Source organism: Papio anubis, chromosome 14, assembly GCF_008728515.1.
Source record: "Papio anubis isolate 15944 chromosome 14, Panubis1.0, whole genome shotgun sequence".
Taxonomy (NCBI): domain Eukaryota; kingdom Metazoa; phylum Chordata; class Mammalia; order Primates; family Cercopithecidae; genus Papio; species Papio anubis.
This window is the reverse complement of record NC_044989.1, coordinates 80,580,102-80,601,558: the sequence shown is the minus strand read 5'-3', so window position 1 is coordinate 80,601,558 and position 21,457 is coordinate 80,580,102. Positions and strand designations below refer to the sequence as shown.

General features: G+C 41.0%; 1 protein-coding gene across 6 annotated transcripts in view; it reads right to left on the bottom strand.

Moving 5' to 3' along the window:
• The window catches only part of CTNNA2 (catenin alpha 2), a 1,322,067-nt gene that overhangs the window by 467,146 nt on the left and 833,464 nt on the right, over positions 1 to 21,457 (bottom strand). The gene's annotated exons all lie outside the window — the stretch shown is intronic.

The following is a 21,457-nucleotide window of genomic DNA, read 5'->3' as shown; positions in this document are numbered from 1 at the left end:
GACTCCGTCTCAAAAAAAAAAAAAAAAAAAAAAAAAAAAGAAAGAAAATAAAAGAAAAAGAAAAACTAAAAAACTTCTTATTTTGTAACTTTTCTCCCTTGCAAGGATCTTCACATTCACATTTTCTTATCAAAATTCAGTCTCATGAGAGAATCTAAAACATTCCCTCTAGACTAGAAGTATGCATGTGATTGATGCCAGCTTCAAATATTCAATATGCATTTTAGCACAGATAAAACCTTAAAATAACAGATGAAATTCCAAAATATTGTCTTCAAAGAGCAGCCAGTAATGGAGAAAGAATAGGGTGGGGACAGTGTCTTTACTTGGGATCTTGTAAACATTCCACACAGGCAGGTACAAAGCCTCTCTCTCCTTCTGGCTACAACAGAACATCCTGTAAACTTTGTTCTGATGTCTTGGGAACATACTATGTCTAACCTATACATCCACAACCTTAACAATGGAATCTTAGGAAGAAAAAAAAATACATATGGTTGTAGGGTGAGGATAAAAGGAGTGGAAATGAGGGATAGAATTTTTTTTTTTTTTTTTTTTAGTGTTTAAATTTCTCAGAGATGTAGACATTCAAGGTTTTAAAAATTGAGAGGCATCTGTGATAACTATAAGCATCATTCTCACTATCACTCCCTACCATCTGCCCCTCTTTCTCTCTGTTCTTCTACGGATGCTGCTGGTTCCCAATTTCCTCTGTTTTCTCCCTATTCTCTGCCCTTTGCCTTGTAAAGTTCAATGGTAGCCAGAGGCCTTTCTTTATTCTATTACTGCCCTCCTGCTTGGGCTGGACCACATAACCCTTAGAAATACAAACATGTTTTCTGTAAAAAAGGAAAGACCCTATTTAGAATAGTCAGCCGTTTCCACGGGAAGTATAGATGAGCAACATACGTAGTTGATTTATAAACCAAACCAGAAACCTGTGACAGCACTTTGTTATATAGTGTGAATAAAACTTAACAAATTACTATTTAGTTGACTATCTTCTACTGTGTACTATTTTTCATCACCATATCTTTCTTCACCTCCCTCCTCCTACGTTATAAATTAGCACCATTTTCTGGCACTTTTCAGACACAACAGATGTAATGCTATCAACATTCTGATAATGCTGAAGTCACCACGAGCTCCAGGCATACTGTTTGCTGCCAGTGATCCCATGTTTTTATTATAAGTTTCTCTCTTTTTCTAATGCATTGGACCATATGAGATATATATTACATAGAAGTGTGTGTACTACAATACCAATTGCGGAATGGGCCATAAACCAAAATGAGCAAATGGAAACATCTGCTTACCTTCAAAAGTCATTAATGAATAAATAATTTTTTAAAAGCAGCTGGAGCAAGCACCATAATTCACCAAGGTGTTTAATATGCTATCCAGCGTAAGTTCTAGATGCGCCAACCACCCATAGATTAGTACTGAGGCAATATTCCAGCAAGAACCCTCCTTTTGCAGATTTCTGCTGACTTGATTTGTGAGACTTCCTGGTGACTTTCGTTTTGCTGAAAGACTATCTCATGAAATTTCAGGAGACATAAAGAAGAAAAAAGTGTGGATGTGCAGAGAGACAAAAATACATAAACATAGATGTAGACACAATAAAAAACTAGATTTAATTTAACACATAAGAACTATAAAGAAGTGGGCTTGGCATCAAAGAGGTATGAACGATCAAAATCTTATCTCCAAACCTCTCCACTGGAAATGTGCAAAATAATATTCACAAGTGGCAGGAAACGAGAAAAAGAATAATTAGCAGGCTAAAATACAAACAAACATTGTTAATGTGTTCAGATATTTAACTATGAGCTAACAATTAACAACCAAGCTTATGCCCCACCTGCCATGACAATCTACTCAATCCACCAAACACCCAGAGCCTGTTTAGAAAAGTGCCCAGGGTACTGAACTCTGCTGTACTAGGGAGGGACACGCAGACATGCATGGTACAGTTCATGATATCAAGGGTATGATATCTGTCTGAGAAGGACAAAGTACATGGGTCATTAAAGATCCAAACAAGAAGTTAAATAGCAATGCAGTCCTTCTATACATGAGCTGCTGCAATTTATTATTCATTTTTAAAGGAGACACATGAGAAATAAAATCAATGAGACAACGTGTCTCTAGGAGTTGACAGTCTTTTAGAGGGTTGCATGAAGGTTCCAACATCTTTATTTCCAGAGTGAAGAAGATAATGATGGATACTGGTGGCTTTCCACTTCCCATAGGGATGGGGGTAGGGTGGGGTTGGACTAAGGACAGAAGCAGCAGAATTGGCCACAGTCTGGCTTTGCCACCCACAAAGGGAGAAAGGAGAGCACCAGCTGGAAGCTAATCTCCACAACAATCAGCTCACAGACATTGCATAAATGGGTTCAACATCAACTCTTGCACTCTTTTTTACTTATATGGCTTATGTTGCCAGCAGCTGATGTAAGAGATGACCCAATGAAAAGCATGATCATGCTGGCATAAATAAACCATGTGTCAATCTAATGAGGTGCAAAGAACCTCAGAGCTTCAGAAGTGCACTGGCCCAGGTTCTGCAGTTAATGGCAATGCACCTCTCATATTCTCAGTAACTTCTGTGTCAAGTGACAATGTTAGGCAGCCATTCACCAAAGGTTTTGAGAAAGGATCATTTAACATGCCACTCTTTAACAAAAAGGACTCACTGAACAAATAGAATTGAGAAACACTCCATTCCGTAGACCCTTTCCACTTACAATTTGCAATGCAGTTAGCATTCTCAAGACTCCGAAAGGCCCTATGATAAACCTGACATTTCACAATCTTTTAGAACATCAAACTCTCATAACATTACTACCTGCCACAGAGTTTCTGAAATGTCTCTCAATGATCCCCACCTCCTGGTATTCATGCTTTTTTGCAATTCCTTTTCCTGAGTGTGGGCTGGACTTAGTAATTAGCTTCTAATCAACAGAATGGCAAAAGTGATGGGGTGTCACTTCTGAGATCACGTTACAAAGGAGAGTGACTTCCCTCTTGTTACTACTCCCTCTCTTGCCCTCTTACATGCTCAGTCTGATAAAGCTATGTACCATGTTGCAAGCTGACCTACAGAGCAGCCCATTTGGCAAGGAACTGAGGGTGGCTTCTGGCCAACAGCCAGCAAGAGACAAAATCCTGCCAACAACCACACAAATTAACTTGGAGTGGATCCTCTCTGAGTGAAGATTTAAGATTCCTGTAGCCCCAGCTGACTTGCAGCCTTGTGAGACACCTTATACAAGAGATGCAGCTTAGCCATACTTGAATTCACAACTCACAGAACTAGGAGATAATACACTCTGTTGTTTTAAACCATTGAGTTTTGGGACAATTTATTACACAGCAAATAGCAATGCCAATATACTAGCATGTAGAAGAACTATGCTACGGGAAACTGACTTTAGGATGTGCTGATAGGATGTTTAAGCATAGGATGTTTCTTGCACATCTTTTAAATATGTGAGATAAAGCAAATCATTGGAAATTTTAAAAATTGCGTTAGTGAAGAAATTACATAAACTTTTAAACAATATGAACTCAATTGCTACTAAATTAAAATGACTGAGCCAAGGATTGTCTTTTCATTGTCTATTAGGAAGGGTATATAAAACAAACTAAAGTATAGAAAAGACAAGCACGCATTCTTCAAGCACTCTGGATATACCCAAATCCATTGGGGTATTCACTGCACACTAAATCCCATCCATTCAAGCAGGTTGTCAAAATGCCTCTCCTTGACCACACATTTTCAGACCAGTTTAAGTCTTGGTATGAAACTCACAGTATTAAAGTTATATTTCATTAGTACTACTGTTCCTTCTAATTGGCCCCGATTCAAACAAGCTTCAATTCATCAAAACTATTCTGCCACTATAAAGCTATGATTCCATCATTTATAGTCTCACCACTGTGAAGCGATATGAGAACGCTCTCAAAGCCCTGAGCACTGTGATGGTGCATAATACAAGCTTAATGTTAGTATTATCATCATTATTTCTTTATCACACTTAATGAATATATAAATGTATAAACAAAAATAAATATGCATCTGTCTGTCGATGTCATGCTAAAATTAATAAGATTGATTTCCTAATAAATATACAGAATGTACAAATGCAAATGAGCATTGTCTCCTTCAAATGAATCACACTGAAGAACTCACACTTTTCTTACGATGCTGTCATCAGTTAGGTTTTCTTTTGCATAATTTCCTTTTAAAAGATAACATTTTTGTGGTTATTATTATTAGTATTATTTTTGAATTACTTTTAAAAGATAACATTTTTGTGGTTATTAGTATTAGTATTATTATTATAGCCTACAATGGTAAAATCCAATTTTATTATCCATCTCATTCAACATAATTTGTTCAGAATGACTTTTAGTTGTTCAAAAAACAAGGCACAAGCTCACAAGTTGATGACATGTTATGATTTAAGATCTCCCCAAAGATGCCCCATACAATGCTTACACACACACACACCCAAGAGCACACACTTCTTATGTTTAATTGCAAGGTTAATCTAAAACAAACATGAAGTCAACGTTGTATTGATATCTAAAAAGTTAAGTGAAGCAAAAAATTAAACAACAATCATATCTTCTCTAAATATCAAGTGATTTACTCATCTAAATGCATAGGGAGTTAAAGCCATAAATTATTTTGCATCTCAATGATAATATACAATGTGCTTTGGCAGATTAAACATTACAAACAACATCCGGCTGCAGCAAGCAACGGAAGAATGTTTATTGCATTAAATCAAATGTATTTGTCTGGGGAAGCATTGAACAGAAGGTGGACTTTCAAGTTTACCTTCCCTCAAAGCACAGATAAAGACCATTAAAAGAAAATGTCATCCATAGAAATCTGAACGTATCAAAGAGGAAAATTAGGAAAATATTCTTTTTATGCAGCATTTTTTGTTTGCTTGCTTTCCATCTGCCAAAACTAACTATGATTTTGGGTAAAAATATGGGTGATAGCTGTGCTGTAGTAAAATGAGTACTAGATATTGAGTCAGAAAAGAAGACCCAAGTTGTGCCATTTATTTGCTTTCCTTTACTGGGCCTCCATTTCCACATCTGTAAACTAAAAAGGTTCCAGTCATTATAATCAAGATCAATACCACCCCTGATTGACATGTAGAAAAGTGTGTATGCTTGTGAGGGAGAGGTTGGTATTTTCAGATAAATGGTGTCTGGGGGGATCTATTGACATTTAGTGGTGGGAAGCCGGCAGAATTTCCAGGAATAACACCAGGAATAATACCAGGAATACCACTCAGGTTGTATTCTAAGTAAACAGTATTGACAAGCATTTTGCAGTATGATAATGCTCCTGCACAGCAAACTGTCCTAACCAAAGTGATCATGCTTCTTCTCCCTTTGAATAACTGGTTTTCTAAGGCACCTTCCAATCACACATTCAGCGGTGCTAAGATGTAATGCCTTTGAGTCAACACTTTGCCCTTGTTAACCCTAGGAGTAATGGTATGTTAAAGTTTTTCTCATTTTCTCTAGCACAGATAGCTCCTTACCAGTGCTTTTTCACTCACTAGTGCTTCTGCCCGGAAACCTCTGTGGTCAGCTGCACATAGTTGGCTCTCTCACCATAAAAATCCAGCTCAAATGCAATGCCTTAGAGAGGCCTACTTGGCCAATCCAACTCTTCTCCTAAGGCCATTTTCAATCTAAACCTTATTTTCTATTATACCACCCTATTTGATTTTCTTCATTGAGCCTATTGTGATCTGCACTTTTTCTCATGTATGTGTGGGTGTTTTTTGTTTTGTTTTTGCCCTTACCCATCAGAATGAGCATGGTATGTGCCATTAATGTTGAGTGTCAACTTGATTGGATTGAAGGATGCAAAGTATTGTTCCTCAGTGTGTCTGTGAAGGTGTTACCAAAGGAGATTAATACTTGAATCAGTGGACTGGGAGAGGCAGACTCAACATTTAATCAGCTGCCAGTACAGTTAGGATAAAAGCAGGCAGAAGAATGTGGAAGGACTAGACTGACTGAGTCTTCTGGCCTCCATCTTTCTCCTGTGCTGGATGCTTCCTGCCCTCGAACATTGGACTCCATGTTCTTCAGCTTTTGGACTCTTGAATCTACACCTAAACCAGTGGTTTACCAGGGGCTCTTGGGCTTTGGTCACAGACTAAAGGCTGCACTGTCTGCTTCCCTACTTTTGAGGTTTTGTGACTTGTACTGGCTTCTTTGCTCCTCAGCTTGCAGATGGTCTATTGTGAGAATTTACCCTGTGATCATGTGAGTCAGTACTCCTTATAATACTCCTTTATAAATTCCCTTTCATATATACATTTATCCTATTAGTCCTGTATCTCTAGAGAACCCAGACTAATACAGATGTTGGTACCAAGAGTGATTTTAGAGGAACAGAATTTTAAGGATGGAGTTCTTTAGTTCATTTGGGGGCTTTTGGAGTTGGCTGCTTAATATGATTGGACAAAAAATGCTAAGGACTCTACTTCTAATAGCATGGAGAACACTGATAGTACTCGGCATGAACTGTTTAGACAGTTATGTAAAATAAATACATTTGATACTCCTGATTCCTCGTTTGTGAGAGGCAAGGAATATAGTGATTCTATATATAATACCTTTGACCATATGTGGAGAACCAAGAAATATAATGATGTTGGTTGGTTGCCCCTGAGTTCACTAGACAAAGTGATGAAAGAAAATGATGAACTCGGGGATTCTAGTTCCCAGCTTCAGAAGCACATACTGAGCCTCAAATCTTCTAAGATTACCCTGAGTCTTATCCCTCGTAGAGAAAGAGCTGAAATTGTGGAAAATCAGACACAAGCTCTTGACATATGAGTGGCTGACCTGAAAAAAGGTGCACACATAGATTGGCAGGTGTCTACTGTTAAACTGAGGTCATTGATTGGAAAAGAATGGGGCCCTGCAACTTGGAATGGGGATGTGTGGGAGGACCCTGATGAGGCTGTGGGCACTGAACTCCTAAATTCTGAAGAGCCTCTTTTGCCAGAGGAAATAGTCGTCCCACCCCCAGGAGTGGCAACATCCCCTTCCCCACCCACGCTGCCATTAGCCTTTCCACCTTTGTCAGAGATTAATCCTGCACTGCCTGAGACAAGAGTGATGGCCTCCCCTGAGGCAGTTGCTAGGCAAGACAATGCTGATTCTCCTCAGGACCCACCCCAAACCCTGTTTGCTTCTAGATCTATAACTAAAGTCCTGGCAAGCCCCTAGAAGTGAGGTTGAGAGTGTAACCCATGAGGAAGTGCACTACACTCTAAAATAACTCCTTGAGTTTTCTAATTTATATAAGCAGAAACCTGGAAAACAGGCATGGGAATGGATATTAAGGGTATGGGATATTATGGAAGGAACATAAAGTTGGATCAGGCTGAATTTATTGATTTAGGTACACTAAGCAGGGATTCTGCATTTAATATTGCAGCTTGGAGAGTTAAAAAAAATGTTCTAATAGTTTATTTGCTCGGTTAGCTAAACTACAGATCAAAAGATAGCCCACCATGAGTGAGCTGGAAATGCCTCTTCCCCGTTGGTTTAATGTAGAGGAAGGGAACCGAAGGCTTAGGGAGATTGGGATGTTGGGGTATATTAGTTACTTTAGACCTACTCATCTCAGCTGGGAGGGTCCAGAAGATACACCCTTTAATAATACTTTGCAAAATAGATGTGTGAGGGCAGCACCTGCATCCTTGAAGGGCTCTGTGATTGCTCTTCTTCTCTATGCCAGATCTTACAATAGGAACCACAGTCACTCAACTACAAATTTAAATGCAACAGCAATAATTAGCTCCTGAGGTAGCATAGGCCAAGTAGCAGCACTCAACTGTCAAAGGCAATGTGGGTATAGTTACCATAATGGACAGCAGATGCAAAGCAGCAATCAGAATAGTCTGACTCATGTAGAGCTCTGGCATTGTCTAATTAGTCACAGTGTTCCTAGAAGTGAAATTGACAGCAAGCCTATTGCCTTCTTATTTAATTTATATAGGCAGAAAACAGAGAATCATGGCCTCTCAGTCAATTTCCAGACTTGAACCAGTTTACAAACCCAGAACTCCTTGAATGAAGGCGAGACTCAGTCCCCTTGAGGAAAGACCCCACTATACTATTGATAATTTATGTTGTTAATCTTTCTCCCATCCTTGCCCAAGAAGACCTCCAGTCTTTTACCAGTAACTGTGCATTGGGGAAAGGGAAATGATCAGAACTTTTGGGGACTACCGGACCCTGGCTTTGAGCTGATGTTGATTCCAAGGGACACAAAACATCATTATGATTTTCCAATTAAAGTGGGGTCTTATGGAGGTCAAATAATTAATGAAGTTTTAGCTCAGGTCCAACTTAAAGTGGGTCCAGTGGGTCCCCAGACTCATCCTGTGGTCACTTCCCCAGTGCCAGAATGCATAATTGGCATAGACACAGACATACTTAACAGCTGGCAGAACCCCCACATTAGCTTCCTGACTGGTAAGATGAGAGCTAGAATGGTGGGAAAGGCCAAATGGAAGCCATTAGAGCTGATTCTTCCTAGAAAAATAATAAGTCAAAACCAATATTGCATCCCTGGAGAGATTGCAGAGATTAGTGTCACCACCAAGGACTTGAAAGATGCAGAGGTGGTGATTCTTGGCTGGGCGCAGTGGCTCACGCCTATAATCCCAGCGTTTTGGGAGGCCAAGGTGGGTGGATCACGAGTTCAGGAGATCTAGACCATCCTGGTTAACACAGTAAAACCCCTTCCCTACTAAAAATACAAAACATTAGCCGGGTGTGGTGGCAGGCACCTGTAGTCCTAGCTACTCGGGAGGCTGAGGCAGGAGAATGGCGTGAACTCAAGAGGCGGAGCTTGCAGTGAGCCGAGATCGCGCCACTGCACTCCAGCCTGGGTGACAGAGCAAGACTCCGTTTCAAAAAAAAAAAAAAAAAGAACTTAAAAGACGCAGAGATGGTGATTCCCACTACATTCCTGTTCATCTCTCCTATCTGGCCTGTGCAAAGATAGCTGGATCTTGGAGAATGACAGTGGATTATCATAAGTTTAACCAAGTGGTGACTCCAACTGCAGCTGCTGTACCAGATGTGGTTTCATTGCTTGAGCAAATTAACACATGTCTTGGTAACTGGTATGCAGCCACTGATTCGGAAAATACCATTCCTGTCCATAAGTCCCACCAGAAGTAATTTGCCTTCAGCTGTCAAGACCAACAATTTACCTTCTCTGTCCTACCTCAGAGGTACCTCAACTCTCGGTATTGTGTCATAATCTTGTTCACAGAGATCTTGATCACTTTTCCCTTCCACAAGGTATCACACTGCTCCATTGTATTGATGACATTATGCTGATTGGATCCAGTGAGTGAGAAATAGCAAATACACTGGACTTATTGGTGAGACATTCGTGTTCCAGAGGATGGGAAATAAAGCCACCTAAAATTCAGGGACCTTGTAACTCAGTAAAGTTTCTAGGAGTCCAGTGTTGTGGGGCCTATCAAGATATTCCTTCTAAGGTGAAGGATAAGTTGCTGCATTTGACTCCCCTACAACCAAGAAAAAGGCATAATGCCGAGTGGGTCTATTTGGATTTTGGAGGCAACATATTCCTCATTTGGGTGTATTACTCTGGCCCATTTATTGCATGACCTGAAAGGCTGCCAGTTTTGAGTGGGGTCCAGAACATGAGAAGGCTCTGCAACAGGTCCACACTGCTGTGCAAGCTGCTTTGCCACTTGAGCCATATGACCCAGCAAGATCCAATGGTGTTTGAGGTGTCAGTGGCAAATAGGGAGGCAGTTTGGAGCCTTTGGCAGGTCCCCATAGGTGAATCACAGTGGAGGTCTCTAGGATTTTGGAACAAGGCCCTGCTATCTTCAGCAGATAACTAATCTCCTTTTTGAGAGACAGCTCTTGGCCTGTTACTGGGTTTTGTTAGAAACTGAATGTTCAACTATAGGTCATCAAGTCACCATGTGACCTGAACTGCCTATCATGAACCAACTGCTTTCTGACCCATCTAGCCATAAAGTGGGGGAATGTACAGCACCACTCCATCATCAGATGTAAATGACATATACATGATCAGGCTTGAGCGGGTCCTGAGGGCACAAGTAAGTTACATGAAGAAATGGCTCAGATACCCATGGTCCCCACTCCTGCCAACTTGCCTTCTCTCCTCCAGCCTGCATCGATGGCCTCATGGAGATCTCCTTATGATCAGCTGATGGAGGAAAAGAAGACAAAGGCCTGATTTATACATGGCTCTGCACAATATGCAGGCACCACCTGACAAGTGGACAGCTGCAGCACTACAGCCCCTTTCTAGGGCATTGCTGAAGGACAGTAGTGAAGGGAAGTCTTCCCAGTGGGCAGAACTTGTTGTGCACTTTGCTTGGAAGGTGAAATGGACAGATGTCTTATTATATACTCATTCATGGGCTATAGGCAATGTTTTGACTGGATGGTCAGGAATTTGGAAAAAAGCATTATTGGAAAACTGGTGACAAAGAAATTTGGGGAAGATGTATTTGGATGAACCTCTCAGAGTAGTCAAAAATTGTGAAGATATTTGTATCTCATGTGAGTGTTCACCAAAGGGTGACTTCAGCCAGAGGAGGATTTTAATAATCAAGTGAAAAGGATGACTTGTTCTATGGGCACCACTCAGCCTCTTTCCCCAGCCACCCATGTCATCGCCCAATGGGCCCATGAACAAAGTGGCCATGGTAGCAGAGATGGAGGTTATGCATGGGCTCAGCAACACAGACTTCCACTCACCAAGGCTGACCTGGCTACAGCCACCACTGAGTGCCTAATTTGCCAGCAGCAGAGACCAACACTGAGCCCTCAATATGGCAACATTTCTTGGGGTAATCAACCAGCTACTTAATGGCAGATTGAGTATATTGGACTTCTTCCATCATAGAGAGGGCAGCAGTTTGTCCTCACTGGAACAGACTTACTCCAGATATGGATTTACCTATCCTGCATGCAATGCTTCTGCCAAGACTACCATCCATGGACTCACAGAATGCCACATCCATCATCATGGTATTCTACATAGCATTGCCTCTGACTAAGGCACTCACTTTAGAGCTAAAGAGGTGCAGCAGTGGGCTAATGCTTATGAAACCCAGTGGTCTCACCATGTTCCCCATCACCCTAAAGCAGCTGGATTGACAGAATGGTAAAATGGCCTTTTGAAGTCAAATTATAATGCCAACTAGCTGACGATACTTTGCAGGGCTGGGACAAAGTTCTCTAGGTGTATGATCTGAATCAGCATCCAATATATGGTACTGTTTCTCCCATAGCCAGGATTCATGGTTCCAGGAATCAAGGGGTGGAAATGGAAGTGTCACCTCTCACCATCACAATAAGTCAATAGGCAACAAAGGAAGAAAGGAAGTTATGGTGTTGGCTGGGGGTGATTGACCCGGATTATCAAGATAAAATCAGTTTACTACTCCACAGCGGAGGTAAGGAAGAATATGCATGGAATACAGGAGATCCCTTAGGGCATCTCTTAATATTATCATGCCCTGTGATTAAGGTCAATGGGAAACTACAACAATCCAATCCAGGCAGGACTACAAATGACATAGACCCTACAGGAATGAAGGTTTGAGTCACTCCACCAGGTAAAAAACCACAACCTGCTGAGGTGCTTGCTGAAAGCAAAAGGAATACAGAATAGGTAGTAGAAGAAGGTAGTAGAAGAAGGGTATGACACGTGACCAGTTGCAGAAACAAGGATGGTAATTGTCATGAATATTTCCTCTTTATTTTGTTATGAACATGTTTGAGCATGTATACACTTGTACTAAAAAAATCTTAATTTTATTTCTTTTTCCTTTGTCATGTGATGTAAGATTTGTTGACCTCATATCAGCATTTCAGTGTTGTTACCTTTATCTAATAGCATTTGGGTTGGGAATTGTTAGTTTCCGGTAGTACGAAGGACAACTGTATTATGTCAGGCATAATTATGACCTTATTATTCCCTTTATTTGAAGATTATGTATGATTTCAAAAGATGTGTATGGGTTTAAGGTGACAAGGCGTGGACTTGTGATGGTTAATATTAAGTGTCAACTTCCTTGGATACAAAATATTGTTCCTGAATGTATCTGTGAAGGTGTTGCCAAAGGAGATTAACATTTGAGTCAGTGGACTAGGAAAGGCAGACCCACCCTCAATCTGGGTGGACACCACCTAATCAGCTATCAGTGTGGCTAGGATAAAATCAGGCAGAGGAATGCGGAAGGATGAGACTGGTTAAGTCTTCTGGCCTCCATCTTTCTTCTCTGCTGGATGCTTCCTGTCTCGAACATTGGACTCCAAGTTCTTCAGCCTTTGAACTATTAGGCCTACACCTAAGCCAGTGGTTTGCCAGAGGCTCTTGGGGACTGAAGGCTGAACTGTTAGCTTCCCTACTTTTGAGGTTTGACTCAGACTGGATTTCTTGTTCCTCAGCTTGCAGACAGCCTATTGTGGGACTTCGCCATGTGATCATGTGAGTCAGTACTCCTTAATAAACTCCCTTTCATATATACATTTATCCTATTAGTCCTGTCCCTCTAGACAACCCAGACTAATACAGCATGAGAGAGCAGGAATCTTATTTGGAAGCACAGTTCCAAATATAGAAGCAAAAACATGTAGGTGCTCACTAAATATTTGTTGAAGGAGAGAGTAAATTTCAGCAAGAAATTTTAGCACATGAATTCCAATATTTAGAGTCTTTATTTTGCCTAAATAAAAGGCATTGGGCTAGACACTGAGAATACAATAGTGAGGGATTATTAATGCATAGCCTGCTGAAGTAGATTCTACAGTCTAGAAGTAGGCATTGACTAAACAATTAAATGAATAAATATAACATTTGACTCTGAAAAGTGCTATCAGGGAGAAGCAGTTCCTGAAGTGTGATGGGAGCTGATAACGGGGGCATTTGAGCTGGATAGAGTGATCAGGGAATGGTTGAGGTGGGATCTGAAAAATATTCCAGGCACAGGCAACAGTATATGCAAAGGCCCTATATCCTGAAAGAGTGAGTTGAAAAAAACCAGTGTAGCTGATCCAGAGAAGTCAAGAGAAGGCCAGAGGTGAAGTCAGTCTTGAGAGGTGGAGAAGAGCTAGACCGTGCAGGACTTTGAAAGTCACGTCAAGGGTTTTGTGTTTGTCCTAAGAGCAATGAAGAAATACTGAAGGATGTGAAGCAGTGGGGGAGAACTGAAGTTGAGGCTGATATTAGATTCATATTAGGAAAAAGGCCAGAGGGGTTACTGATAGGTCAGTTGGGAGGCTGTTATGGTGGTCCGGGTCATATGTGATGTAGTACACACATGGGTGGTGCTAATATAGACAGAGAGATGTGAACAAAATCAAGAGGTATTTAGGGGATAAGACCCAGGAACTTTGACATGGAAGTGATATGGAAGGTAAAGGAAAAGAGAGAAAGATAACATGAACATAAGTTGCCATTCTTTGAGAAAGAGAAAAAAACAGCAGACTGGGGGTGAATGTGGTGATAATAAATGAGCTTGATTTGAATATGTTGAGTTTGGGGTGCCTCTGTGACCTTCAAGATTGGCTTCAAGGTGACTATTGCTAGGAACTCAGAATAGCAACCTGGTCAGAGGAATGTGTTCATGGGTAATTAAAGCCATGGGCAAGAACGAGATGGCCTAGGATTGTGTAAATGAGCTCAATTATGACATAAATGGCCCAGAGTCCTGGAAAAACAGACCAAGGAAGGCAGCCCCAGAGGATGACATCTTAGATAACTAGGAGTCAGGGTGAGTGCCTGTCACTGCTGTGCTGCGGGTATCATAACATGAGTATACATAGGTGAGCACCATCGCCAAGATATGCTCAGGTCCCAATTTTAGTAACAATTTCCCTTTTCAATATTATCTCACCCCTCCAAGTCATATTATGAGGCAATGTGGTTAGGAAAAGCAGCGTATGTATGGGAATTAGAGAAAGGCTAGGGAGAACTAACTACTTATCTATCAGATAAAGCATTAAGAATTCCACATTTTTTATTTCTCTTATTCTCTGAGGCCATATTTGATATTAGCATTGAGAAAACGACTTTCTATTGGCACAGTGCATGTGCCAGTTATCAATCTATTGCCTCCCGGCTACAAAGTCTGTCCTTCATTACTCATTGTGCAATAGTGGAATGGATCCTTTAGCATTTCTTTGTTGCAACAGGCATGACATTAAATCATGTCAGTAGAGGGTGTTGGAGAGGGAGTAAAGAAGAGTCTTTTCTTCCTGGTTCTGGTGTACTGCTCTTCTTTCTGCATCTTCCTATTGCAGGCTACTAGTGGTACAGTGTAGGGGCATCCAGTGTTGTGTACATTCCCTAGGTGAGCTCAGGGCTCTGTCTGCAGTCCAGTGTCCATGTAACTGCAGACCTCCTGAGGCAGACACCATGCACCCTAGGCCTTTCCTTGACAGGTAGCAGGCTCCTGGAAGCTTGGTTCCCTCTGATCCCACTCACCAACATTGTGCAGCCTATACCCTGGAGCATACAGGCCAACCCATAAAATGTGTTTACCATCCAGTGCGAGGCAACTACCTTCTCCGGTGAAGTCTGAATCCAAGCTTTGGAGAGAAGGCCCCTTCATTTAAAATTTGTCCCTTCCTTAAATAATCTCCCTAAGTTCTAAGGTCTTCTTTAGAGTTCTTTTTATATCTTTATAATTACTCTCCTCTAATAGATACTAATTCCTCTGTTCAAATGAATCTTATGTCTGTCTCTTGACTGGATTCTGACTGATACAGTAACACTTTCCATTTTTAAATATTTAGTAAATTCGATAGTCTTTACAATATTCTTTTGAAATAACTATTCCCATTGTAGACATGAAAACACTTTGGCCCACTTTTTTCAATCATCCAATAAGTGTTTACTGAGGGCTGAATATGAGCCCGGCACATGGCTATGCACTAAAAGTGACATAGATAGGGTAGGGCCAGAATCCAGAACCCAAGACTAGGCTGCTTTCTATTACACATTTAAGGTGGTAGTAAGTGTGTTGGTGGCACACTATTTTTTGAAGAATGTTAAGGCATGGCTTCTCAAATTTTAATGTGCATACCAATTACCTATGTAAGTACAGGTTCTGATTCAGTGGTTTTTATGGATTGAATTGTACCCCTTCCTCACAAATTTATATGTTAAAGTACTCACCCTCCAGGACCTCAGAATGTGACCTTATTTGAAGATGGCATCGTTGTAGATAATTAGGTTAAGACGAAGTCACACTGGAGTAGACTGAGCCCTTAATCCAATATGGCCAGTGTTTTGATAAATAATGGCATGTGAGAAGGTACCTGCACACAGGGAGTGCACCATGTGAACTTGAAGGCAGAGATCAGGGTGATGCATCTATAAGCCAAGGAACGTAAAGGCTGCCAATTAACCACTAGAAACTAGAAGAGATGCATGGAACACATTCTCCCTCAGAGACAATAGATGGAACCAACCCAGCTAACACCTTGGTCTCAGAGTTCTGGCCTCTAGAGCCACGAGACAATACATTTCCATTGTTTAAGCCACCCAGTTTATGGCATGCTGTTATGGCAGCTCTAGGAAACTAACACAGTGAGCTTGAGGTGTAACCTGAGATTCTGAATTTCTAACAAACTCCCAGCTGATGCTGATGCTGATGCTGTTGGTCTTCAGATCACATTTTGAGTGGAATAAGAAGTGAGTATATAAAAGAGGACCCAAAACCTTCTTCCTCTGCTTGCTTTTTAGAGAACAATGTCCTTCCTACAGTATCGGTTAAACAAACTAACCCCATAGTCTGGCCGGTAACCTAGAACCTGTATAGCTTGTCTCAAAACAATGAAATGATTTTGTGGTTGGCGTAGAGGGAGAAATTACACATTGTTAAAAGGGTGAGTAAAGCTCAAGGCAGTTCATCTACAAGTGTAAATTAAGAGGAATAAGCAGAACAAACCAGTTAGTTGGGCTGAAAAAACACATGTGCCGGTATAGCCAAATCATTTTAGTGCAGGAGGTGGCAGATCAACAAAGTCCAACTACAGGGGTTAGTGCAGAAGGTGGCAGATCAACAAAGTCCAACTACAGGGGTCTCCGAGTAGCCATAAACATGGAAACCGCTCCCTGTCATGATCTTTGTGAGGTCTGATCCTGCTATGCTTGCCTTTTAACTTCTATGATTTCTCCCTTGCTGCTTTACATGCGCCCTCATAATACTTCCTCTTTGCTTTCCCTCATTATTTGTAACCAAAGTGTTCTAACTCTTAAAACACACAAAGCATTTTAGTAAAGATGAACATATCTGTCCTCTGCAATGGATCCCCCATAGCAGAGATGTTAAACTGTCTCCTGCTAGCCTTACTTTTCGTTTTTCCTTTCATGAATTTTACCAGGGCATATGGCCTCCTAGCTGATAACTTTGTTTCCCAGTTCCCCTGCCACTACGTGTGGCCATGTGACTGAGTTTGGGACAATGGAATATGTATTGAGGTGATGTGTGCAATTTCAGCGTCATGTCCTTAAGGCAGAGCTTTCCCTGGGCATCACTTTTTTTCATTACAACCTGGGAATCAGCAACAAGAGCAGCAGCTGTTAGACTCAAAAGTGGAAGCTACATGGAGGAAAGTGCATGAGATTTGCTAGCCTAGGTGACTTGAGCACTGATGCCTCCCCATCCTAGACTGCTCTTACCTTTGGGTTGTCACATATTTGGGGGTTTCTTGGTTACAGTATCTTAACAGGTACCCTTAGAAATACACTATCCAAGAAACTGTCCATGATGTTTACTTTTATAGAACTTTGCTGTCCATTTCCAATTGTAAGCCTTGGCCTGCCAGCTCCATTCTGCTTTATTTGAGATTGATGGGACTTAGCAGTACTAAGGTATCTGTGTCCATGCACAAACCAGAAGATCAGCACCTTCATTTTTAGTCAGGGCTGTACAGCAGCTTCTGGCCATTGCATGAGCCTTAAGGACATGCTTTTCCATCAAGCACCATCGTGCCTGAACTGAGATGGATCTTGTCTTCATTTGGAGTCAATGTTATTCCATCCATGTGTATGCACAGGCTAAAATGCTAAAACAGAGATCAGCCCTGCACAAAAGCAAACACAAATGCTGGATGACTAAGGAGAATTTTAAATGATAAAAAATCTCTCGTTTTTCGGAGCTAGTATTTACACAGCCAGGTCTTCTGCTAATCAACAACTTATGGTGAAATCAATGCCCAAGAATTCCCAGCACTCAACTAGAGCACCTGGTTTTATTAAACATTTTCCCCTGTTTAGGCAGATACTATGGATCTCTTTTATAGACAGGGAAACTGATACACTGAAAACTTGTATCCTTTCAGTGTATAGAGTAGTTAAATATAAAAGCAACCCCAGCATAACACCTCATCCACCCAATAGATATTTCTTCACCATTCATTCATTTGTTCATTCATTTAACTTATTCTTACTTTTTAAAAATTTATATATTCAAACAGTACACATGTGGCTTGCCTGTTAATTAATATAAAATGGACCAGTTATATAACTTATCATTTGCTTATTATTTCATCTAACAAGCATTAACTAAGCATTTACTATGTGTGGCCCAGTACACCCAGGAAAGGATATTGAACAAGGAGCATACAGTCCTGTTTTTGGAACACTACAATAGGTTGCATTAGATCATGGTTAACCTCGTGAGACTGGAGTCAATCCTATCTCAGTTTACCAGCACATACCGAGTGCCACTGGCTGAGTACTCCCAGTCCACGTGACCAGGCTCCATCTACATATCAGTTCTACTGGTCTCATTGTAGAAAACCTAGATCAGGTGATGGTTGGGTGAAGAAGAAGAGAAACTGTCAAAGAAAGAAATAAGAACAGCCTTCTCCTCATAAAAACTCAAAGTGCTTGGCCTCCTGATAGTAGGCTAGTTGTCACTTTGATATATGAAGGATGTACTTACACACACACAAACACACACACACACACACACAGAAAGAGAGAGAGAGGGAGAGAGAGAGAGAGAGAGAGAGAGAGAGGCAGGCAGAACTAAGAATTAGAAAATACATTATAAAAAGAAAAACTAAAAAAATCAATTATTTAGCTCAGAAAATGTAAATAAGACAGGTAAAGGAGAACTGTTATTATTTTTAAATGAAGTGGCCTTACTTGATAAACGGAAACAATTATTTACTGAGTTCTTGCTACCTCTAGGCACTGTGCCAGCACTTTTCCATGTTTCTTTGTTTCCTCATTTAGTTCTCTCTATCACCATGCCAGGTAGGTATTGCTAACTCTGATTATAAATATAAATATAAATAATAAAGAAGTCAAGCTTTAGAAAGGTCAAGGATGTCACCTAAAGTCACGCAAGTGGCAAGTGGCAGAGCTAAGACTAGAAATCATGACTATCTGGCACCAAAACCCATGTATTTTGTATACTGTTACAATGCTATATATGCAACCATGCAAGAGCAGGAGCAGCTCACAACCAAAATGACAGGCAGCTGGTGAGAGGAATTCAGAGGTGAAATCTCAGTTGGTCAGGGCTCTGCGTGTAACAAGAGGAAGGTGCCGCCAAGGTAGGAAGCATCCATCAGGCCAACACCTCCTACCCACGGAGTTTAGGCCACAGAAATGGATAGAGCAGGGGTGGTCACAGGCCAGGTGCTGACATTTCCAGAGCTCAGCAAAGAGTCAATATGGGGACCCAAATACTGTACTTTAATATTTAAGTGTTTTAACTCAAGCAAATAAACTTAAATATTTTCCATTCTTCTTTTGTAACATGCATATCTTTGTAGCAACTGGGAAGACCAGATTCTGATTGGATTTCTCCAACCTAAGTGGTTAATCTGTGACCTCAGCCACCACTATCATCCCAAGGCCTTCCCCCTTTCCCCTCCTATCCCAGCTCCATCATGAGGGATTTCGCGCTGATGACTATGGACATCCAGTTAAAATCAATGTCCAGACTCGAGAAACACAATCTTCTCTACAAATAACAGCATTTGGAGGATCCATTCACAGCATCACTTTTTTCTGCCCCCAGGCAAGAGGGCACAGAAACCCTGGAAGCCAGCTTGGAACTATTTGGATAGTCAGTTTTAAGACCTTGGTACCCATAGTGTGGTGCAGGATAAAGGCATGGGCTCCCAAGGTCAGGCCCCTGGACCCATGGATTCCTTATCCGCCTGGAGTAGAGTACAGCCAGGAGAGGCCAAAGTGGGGGCCTCTACATTGCATGGTTTAGGATAGGCACTCCTCTTGCCCAGATCAAAGGTCAGTCTTGTGGAGCCACATACTTCTCTTGCAAAGGGAGAAGAAAATTTGGTTTGTGGGAATCAACTTGGTTAGAAATGTTCTAATTCATAAGTTCTCATCCCCTACTATACATTCAAATCACCTAAGAAAATCTAAAACAATATATATACTGTCAGGCCTCTGAGCCCAAGCTAAGCCATCATATCGCCCATGACCTGTACATATACATCCAGATGACCTGAAGTAACTGAAGAATCACAAAAGAAGTGAAAATGGCCGATTCCTGCCTTAACTGATGACATTCCACCATTGTGATTGTTCCTGCCCTACCTTAACTGAGCAATTAACCTTGTGAAATTCCTTCTCCGGACTCAAAAGTTCCCCCACTGAGCACCTTGTGACCCCCGCCCCTGCCCATAAGAGAAAAACACCCTTTGACTGTAATTTTCCACTACCCACCCAAATTCTGTAAAATGGCCCCACCCGTATCTCCCTTCTCAGACTCTCTTTTCGGACTCAGCCCGCCTGCACCCAGGTAAAATAAACAGCCTTGTTGCTCACACAAAGCCTGTTTGGTGGTCTCTTCACATTGACACATGTGGCATATACCTGAAAAAAAAAAAAATACATATACCTGGTCCCATCCATAGAGAATCTAATTTAATTGATATGGAAAGCACCTTGAGTATAAAAAATTTTGTAAAGCTGCCCATTGGGATGTAAATGTGCAACCAAGACTACATACTACTATTAATAACATAAAAGAATGTATATTATGGCCTGGAAACAACTCCTCCCACTCTAACCATGTATGTGTCTGTGAAACTTTGATGATCACTAAGGGGTGAGAGTGAGAATGGTAGGAAGGTGATTAGAAGGAGGAGGGTAGGCAGGGGCCCAGGCCAGAGGTAAGACACTGAGACAAGACTGTGCCATGCATCTGACACCAAATCATTTCTCCAGGAGTAATGATACGTTATTTCTTTGGGCAGGTGGGGGATGGAATTAGTTTATTTGGCTTTTATGGATGATTTTCTTTCTTTCAAATTGCCCCCACATCCCTGCACCTCAGTGCCTGTCACCTATTTCAAATTAGTGGTTTTGATAAAATCTTATTTCTTCTTAGGGTCAGAGAGTCTTCCAGGATCATGTCCTTGAACTTCCCTTTCCTGAGAGCTGTGAGGCTGGAGGGGCAAAGAAAGGGAGTGCAGAGAACAAACACCTCTGCTCCTTTCCTCCAGTACTGCACCCAGCCACACCCCTCCTCTGATACCTATTCAGGAGACGAAATAAACAATAGATACTTCTCTGATACCTATTCAGGAGATGAAATAAACAAATGCACAGCCATTCCCTGCTTCTCCCCCAAGGCACTGATTTTGTGTCCTCAGGGTAGACTGGTTATGGCAAAGAATAAAGAGTGGGAAAAAGTGTTTCAGTAAAGTGAGCACACAAATACACGCTGATTAAATGCTTCCCTCACAAACAGCCCAGAGCCCCTGCTTTATCTCTATCAATATTATCAAAGCATACCTTCCCTAAGGCTCTACTGGAAATTCCAGTTACAATCACGTATTAGTTACTTCATTTTCAGGCATTTTTCCCTCTAAAAGCAAAATGGAAAGCTCAAGCTGAATGCATTAATGAAAGGATGGAAAAAATTCCATGCATTACAACTAATTCCTGATAACCATTCAAGGCAAATTCTAAATATGGCCAGAGAAAAAGATCTGACTGTAGTTATCTTTTAGGCTAAAGGTCGAGGCAGATGTTTTGCTTAAGCAAATTTTGGTTAGAACAATGATTTTAAAACGTGGGAACATATGGTACCCTCAGGTCCACATTCAAGGACAGTTATGAGGGAAACAAATTCCATGTTTTCACTCTATTTACTCTCTCAAATTGCCCAAGAATGTATAATGTATCTTTTTTCAAAAGTCCTTCCCTTTAACCAAAGATTGCATAACTGTTAGCTAACAGAAATATCATTACTGCATTGCCCTGCGAATAGACATATTTCCAAGCACCAAAGGGATAAAGCCAAATATTCTTTTCTAAAATGTGGTTTCAAACTTTTTGATAAAATAACCTTGTATATTTATTTCA